The following is a 7934-nucleotide window of genomic DNA, read 5'->3' as shown; positions in this document are numbered from 1 at the left end:
GCTTTGTCTAGTTCATTAGGAGTTTTTAACATTAAGAAGAAAAGAGATTTTAAAACTATTTTCGGACGCGTTTATAAGTTTAGAGTCTGGTTCGTGAGAACCTCTTTTGGTTAAGAAATCCAGGTTATAATACTTTTCAACTTAGTCAAGATATTATATTTCTTAAAAATAGGTTTACTATTCTAACGCAATGCGCGCCTTTTTATAAGTGACAATAAGAGGGTTTGATTAGGGAGTACAACTCGGTTCTGAATACGTGAAAGCGACAGTTCCTATTAAATTAGTTCTTTTCAAAGTAGGAAACACTGCCCATAAGTAGCTCTACTAGCAAGTACTTAGATTATCAATTAATTACGTGAATTACATTCGACCCTGTCTTTATTAATTATCTTTATTTCAATACTTTACTTTTCATTGCACACTACAAAAACACCTATTTTGACTGCCTTTGATAAACATCATAACGACAGATAACGATAGATTGACACTTGGTCTCTGTGGATTCGATAATCTTTTATATTATTCTGACGCGTTCGTATACTTGCGAAAAACAACGCATCAAGTCTTTGGCGCCGTTGCCGGGGACCAACTTCGTCAAATTTCATTTTCCTGTTGTTATATCGTTTAGACTTAGGTTATTTCCCGCCGGTCGATGCGAAGAACTCGCAGCACCGGAAGTTTAAGCTTAGTATACCCTCTGGCGGAACCTGAACGTTACGCTCGCGCACGTTTAGTCTTTCATAGAATTAAGAGAGCTATGGCCGAAGATCAAAACCAAAGACCTCTTAAGGACTTCGCTCAACCATCTAACGAAGAACCTAGTTCTAGTATAGTAAACCCAATCATCCCAGCCAATAATTTTGAACTTAAACCATCCCTGTTACAACTAGTGCAACAGAGACAATTCGCGGGTCTCGCTACCGATAACCCTAACCAACATTTAAAAATATTTCTTCAATTAGCAGATACTTTTAAAACCAATGGAGCTTCTCCTGAGGCAATACGTTTAAGATTATTTCCTTTTTCCCTCAGAGATAAAGCCCTATCATGGTTAGATTCCCTTTCACCTAATTCCATTACGACTTGGGATAACCTTAGAAGAGTTTTTCTTGCTAGATATTTTCCCCTGAGTAAGACCGCCGTTCTTTGAAACCATATAACTAGATTTACCCAAAACCAAGGAGAATCGCTGTTTGAAGCTTGGGAGAGATATAAAGAGTTGTTACGAGCATGCCCACATCATGGTTTAGAAAATTGGTTAATCATTCAAACCTTCTATAATGGACTTCATTACAACACAAAGATGACCATCGACGCTGCCGCAGGCGGTGCTCTGATGAACAAACCTTACCCTGAAGCTAGCGCCCTCATTGAAGATGTGGCTCAAAACCATCAATCATGGGGAGTCGAACGAGCGACAGTTGAGAAGAAGGAAGCCCAAGGAGGAGTGCATGAACTAAGCTCTATAGACATGATGCAAGCTAAAATGGACGCATTAGCCCTTAAAGTCGAGCATATGCACACGAACCCGAATACTGTAGCCGCAGTTTCGTCGGATTGTGAGATATGTGGAACCCAAGGACACCAATCCGCAGAATGCAGTCTATTAAATGAAACCCACTCCGAGCAAGTGAACTACACCCAAGGGAACCCATACTCGAATACCTATAACCCTGGATGGAGGAATCACCCGAACTTCTCCTATAAAAACAATAACCCTATTCAAAATATTGCACCTCCTAGACCTAGTTATCAAGCCCCTATATCAAATCAACCTATGCAACCTGTACCACCAAAACCGAGCCTTGAGAAAATTATGGAAAATTTTATCACCGCTCAAACCCAACAAAACAAGGAGTTCATGAACCAAAACATTCATGTGAACGAATTGATTACTCAGTTAGGAACCAAGGTTGACCAAATAGTTACTCATACCAAGATGCTTGAAACCCAGATCTCTCAGGTAGCTTTAAACCAAGCCCCTCAGACTACACCTGGAGGACAATTCCCTGGACAACCTCAACAAAATCCGAGAGGACAAGCCAATGCCATTACCCTACGAAGTGGGAACGCTTATGATGAGCCACCAAACCAAAGATTAAGTGAACCCGAAACTTCTAAGGAATGTACCAAACCCACGGACGAAGTAAAGGAACCAGAGGAATCTGAAAACCAGGATGGTCGAGATAAAGGAGAAGAACCTAAAGATAAAATTTACGTACCACCCCCGCCATATAAACCACCTATACCATATCCCCAAAGACTCAAACAAACCCAGATCAATAAACAGTATCAAAAATTTATTAAAGTTATAGAAAAACTTCATGTAGAAATCCCTTTCACAGAAGCCATTACCCAAATACCTTCTTATGCAAATTTTCTGAAAGACATCCTTACCAACAAACATAGACTTGACGATCCGAAGCCTTTGGAATGTAATGCTATTTCCGAGGACAAATTAGCAAAGAAAGGTAAAGATCCTGGAAATTTCTCCATTCCTTGCCTTTTGGGTAATCATGTCATCGAAAAAGCTTTTTTAGACTTAGGAGCTAGTGTGAGCTTAATGCCTCTAGCAGTTTGTGAGAGATTAAACTTAGGAGAATTACAACCCACTAAGATGTCACTTCAGTTAGCCGATAGATCTGTTAAATATCCGATAGGCATTTTAGAAGATGTCCCTGTTATGATAGGTCAGTTATTTATCCCTACTGATTTTATCGTCATGGACATCAAAGAGGACAATGATATACCAATTCTTCTAGGTAGACCGTTCTTATCAACTGCAGGAGACATAATAGATGTCAAGAAAGGAAAGTTGACATTTGAGGTAGGTAACGAGAAAATAGAATTTGTACTTTCGAAATTTCTTATGGCACCTGTGATGGGAGACTCGTGTTATGCCTTAGATATCATTGATGAATGTGTTAGAGAATTAGAACAAAAAGAAATTATTAAGTTACCATCAACCCCCATAAAGGAAGATGATGACTTTAAAGAACCTTACATCGATGATAACCTTTACGAATGTTTATCCCTTACTCCAGATCCTATGCCATGCCCTAAGAAACCAACCTTTGAACTTAATGAACTGCCTAAGAACCTGAGATATGAGTTCCTCGATGAAAAGATGAACCGCCCAGTTATAGTTAGTGCTACCTTGAGCCAAGAGGAAACGAACCAACTTTTAGACGTTTTACGAAGACACCCCTCATCCTTAGGATATAATATCTCTGACCTGAAAGGTATAAGCCCATCCGTATGCATGCATCGGATTTCATTAGAAGAAGATTCAAAACCCTCTAGGGAGCATCAGAGAAGAATAAACCCTATAATGAGTGATGTTGTTAAGAAGGAAGTTCTTAAGTTACTTGAGGCAGGTATAATCTACCAGATCTCTGATAGTAAGTGGGTGAGCCATGTGCATGTAGTACCTAAAAAGGGAGGCATCACAGTCGTGCAAAACGATAAAGGCGAACATGTAGCAAAACGTTTAGAAGGAGGCTGGCGGATGTGTATAGATTATAGAAAATTAAATAAAGCAACTAGGAAGGACCATTTCCCTTTACCATTTATTGACCAGATGTTGGAGCGTCTAGCCAGACACTCTTACTTCTGTTATCTAGATGGATACTCTGGATTCTTCCAAATACCTATCCACCCCGAAGATCAAGAAAAAACTACCTTTACATGCCCCTATGGAACTTTTGCCTACAGACGAATGTCGTTCGGCCTCTGTAACGCTCAAGCTACTTTCCAACGCTGCATGATGTCAATATTCGCAGATTACCTAGATGGTATCATGGAAGTGTTTATGGATGATTTCTCAGTTTGCGGATTCGATTTCCACAATTGTCTTGCTAACCTTGAGAAAATCCTGGAGAGATGTGTGGAGGTGAACCTCGTGCTAAATTGGGAAAAATGTCATTTCATGGTGACCGAAGGAATAGTTTTAGGACATATAGTTTCCGAAAAAGGTATAGAGGTAGATAAAGCTAAAATAGAAGTTATAAAAAACCTAAAACCCCCAAAAACCATTAGAGAAGTCTGAAGCTTTCTTGGACACGCTGGATTCTACCAGCGTTTTATTAAGGACTTCTCCAAATTAACAAAACCTTTAACTGGACTTTTAATGAAAGATGCTGAATTCATTTTCGACGAAAAATGTAATGACGCATTTAATCTTTTAAAACAAGCATTAGTATCTGCACCCATTATGAAACCACCTGATTGGTCGGAACCTTTTGAGATAATGTGCGATGCTAGTGATTATGCAGTTGGAGCCGTTCTAGGACAAAGGAAAGATAAAAAATTACATGCCATTTATTATGCCAGTAGAACCCTAGATGCTGCCCAACTTAATTACGCAACAACCGAAAAAGAATTACTCGCTGTAGTTTTCGCTATAGACAAATTTAGATCTTATCTAGTAGGAGCAAAAATTATTGTTTACACCGATCATGCCGCCATTCGTTACCTATTAAGTAAAAAAGATGCCAAGCTCAGGTTACTCCGATGGATTCTATTACTACAAGAGTTTGATTTAGATATAAGAGATAAAAAAAGGCACTGAAAATGTAGTAGCCGATCACCTTTCTAGGCTAGAACATCTAAAACCTGAACTAGTACCCATAAATGATGATTTCGCCTATGATAGACTGATAGCTAAAGTAGAAACCATTGCAGATAATAACATAGATCCTTATGAGCATTTCCAAAATTCCTTAGCAATAAGTAACATACCCTGGTATGCAGATTTCGTTAATTACCTAGCTGCTGATATAGTACCCCCTGATCTTGACTACCACCGCAAGAAGAAATTCTTCCACGATGTGAGAAACTTCTATTGGGACGAACCACTCCTTTTCAAAAGGGGTAAAGATGGCATTTTTCGCCGTTGCGTTCCAGAAGAAGAGGTAAATAGTATTATCGAGCATTGTCATTCTGCACCTTATGGTGGACATGCGAGCACCTCTAAGACATACGCCAAGATTCTTCAAGATGGCCTATTCTGGCCTACCATGTGGCGTGATGTCTATGCTTGCATTGTCAAATGTGATAGATGCCAACGCACTGGAAACATTTCAAGACGTGATGAAATGCCCTTAAGAAACATTCAGGAAGTAGAACTCTTTGACGTATGGGGTATAGATTTCATGGGACCTTTTCCACCATCCTTAGGAAATAGGTACACCTTAGTAGCTGTAGACTATGTGTCTAAGTGGATTGAAGCTATAGCTGCACCGACAAACGACACTAGGGTAGTAATCAAACTATTTAAAAACTATATATTCCCTAGATTTGGAACACCACGTTTAGTCATAAGCGATGGAGGATCACACTTTATATCGAGAATATTTGACAAACTTTTAAGAAAATATGGAGATAGGCATAGAGTAGCAACACCATACCACCCACAAACTAGTGGCCAAGTAGAAGTATCTAATAGGGAGATAAAACAAATCCTAGAAAAAACTGTTTCTATTTCTAGGAGAGACTGGTCTCAGAAGCTTCAAGAAGCATTATGGGCCTACAGAACCGCTTTCAAAACCCCTATAGGAACTACTCCTTATCAACTAGTTTATGGAAAATCATGTCACTTACCATTCGAATTAGAGCATAAGGCCTATTGGGCCATTAAAACTTTGAATTTAGACTACCTAGCCGCTGGAGAAAAGCGTACCCTAGACATTCATAAATTAGAAGAACTTAGGAAATTTGCCTATGAGAATGCAAAAATATATAAAGAGAGGACAAAAGCCTATCACGACAAAAGAATAGTAAAGAAAAACTTCAATGTAGGCGATTTTGTTCTCCTTTTCAACACTAGGTTACGACTCTTCCCTGGAAAGCTACGTTCAAGATGGACTGGTCCTTTTGAAGTATCCAAGATTCTGAGATCTGGAGCCGTAGAAATCAAGAACCAAACCTGTATCCCATTCATTGTAAATGGACAAAGACTGAAGCTCTACGAAGGAGGAGACATTCCAACATACTACTCAAGCCACACCCTGATTGATCCACCGATTCCTACTACTACAGGTGTATAAATTCTAATCGTCAAGCTAATGACGTTAAACAAGTGCTGCGTAGGAGGCAACCCATGGTTTTTCTTTCATTTTACTTTTTCGTATTTATTTACTTTCATTTTACCATCCAACAACAACTGGCGGATAACATGAGCTTCATGCAAGAATCGCAGCGGAGGACAGACAGATCCTACGACACTGTTCTACAGTCCCTGCAAGTGATTACAAATACGCAAGCCCGTCAGCAACAATACAACCAGCGACACATGGCACTCATCGAAGCCACTCAAGGTTCCATTCTAGGTAACCTTCGAGAGGTGAGGACCGCTCAGGATGCCCTGCAGGCGAGGATGGATCAGAGAGACCGTCGTTGTACCCGATCCCGTCGTCCACCTCAGGATGGCGAGGGCACTAGTGGTCAGTAATAGGTTGCCAGGTAACTCTTCCTTATCTTATTTCGAAACATTGGGGACAATGTTCGATTTAAGTGTGGGAGGAGACTCTATCGTCTTTTCTTTATTGTTTTTCTCGCTTTTCCTTTATCATTTTTATTTGCTGTTTTTAGATTGTTTAATTTTCCTTTTAGTTGTTTAATTTTGCTTTTTAGTATAATGCATGAGTCTGACGAGTCACCAAATACAGTAGATCTTTAGTACAATCTAGTCTCCCCATACCTTTAGCCCCACCAAAATTTTTTTTGCAAAAGAAAATAGTGTTATTTCGAAAGTTTTCAGGTTTTAAGGACATGTTTTGAGTAAGGATGCGGTGACTTGGGAGAACTTTGCGAAACATCAGTATCTGTTTTAGCACCATAAGCTTCGTAAATATAGGAATCATTCCCGAAACCCCATATACCATGGCCTTAATCATCATTTCCGTATAAGTCCTTAGTAGTTTATTTCAGCAGTCAGCTTCGGCCTACGCATCCTCTACGTAGGGGACCGATGCAAATAAGTGAATGATCCAGAAAAAAATAAAAAATAAAAGAAAGCAAAAAGGCAACTCCGGTATAGGTGACCCTCACAAAGTCATTTAAACCAAAGAATTGTAAAAAATTGCTACAAAAAGAAAAAGAAAAAGAAAAGCAGTACTCACTGCTAGTTGGTTCAGAGGTATCTGGCACTGAACTCGGTAGGACGGATTACGATCCGATCCCCCACAACTACAGTTGGGTCCAATAAAAGGGTTTACACATGTTTATGTGCCAAAAACCCCAAGCTCTGATCATAATCACTAACAGGCCACTCTACTAAGAAGTATGTACGGATAACGGGCTTAATGTGATTGCGCCTGAATGAAAAGGACACAAAAGAGATGAAGAGGCAGGCCTAGGTATTGTGGGATAATATGGGTTGGTTAATATAGGAATGAAGTTTATGTCCGTATTTGCGGATTAGTGTCATCATGATACCCTTAGTTCACTCAGTTAGTACCTATCACTGCATCCCGACTTGTAACTTAGAATTTTTACCTGAAGCACTCGTTTTCATAAATTTTCTTTTATGAGCTTTTCAATGTTTTTCTTGAGGACAAGCAAAGGTTTAAGTGTGGGAGAGTTTGATCACACTAAAATTTACGTATTTTCGACTCCGATTTCACATGCATTCTAGTTGTTTTATTATCATTTTGTTGTGTTATTGTTATGTTTTTCTTTGTTTTTAGGTTTTTACTTTAATCGGAGCCCCGATCGAGAAAAGGAGTTAAAAAAGGCCTAAAAACCCTAAAATTCAGCATTTTGTGCTTATGGCCTACCCCATGGCGGGCGCCACAGACCAAGCCATGACGTGTCCAAGTCCAACTTCCTCAACTCCCACGTTTCCCCACTACATCCACTAAGGCGCCCCACTTTGTGCTTGTGGCGGGCGCCATAGCCTTGTGGCGGGCGCCACAAGAAGGAAACGGTTTCCT

The 7934-nt window shown here is 39.7% G+C and overlaps 1 non-coding gene across 1 annotated transcript; it reads right to left on the bottom strand.

The window, feature by feature from the left end:
* Positions 1-1141: 1141 nt before the first annotated feature.
* On the bottom strand, positions 1142-1248 carry LOC127133179 (small nucleolar RNA R71). Its single transcript, XR_007807171.1, has one exon. It is a non-coding gene; the product is annotated as a small nucleolar RNA R71 (small nucleolar RNA).
* Between the last annotated feature and the right edge of the window lie 6686 nt (positions 1249-7934).

The sequence above is a fragment of the Lathyrus oleraceus genome, chromosome 3 (genome assembly GCF_024323335.1).
Source record: "Lathyrus oleraceus cultivar Zhongwan6 chromosome 3, CAAS_Psat_ZW6_1.0, whole genome shotgun sequence".
Classification (NCBI taxonomy): domain Eukaryota; kingdom Viridiplantae; phylum Streptophyta; class Magnoliopsida; order Fabales; family Fabaceae; genus Lathyrus; species Lathyrus oleraceus.
This window is presented reverse-complemented; position numbering and strand designations above follow the sequence as displayed.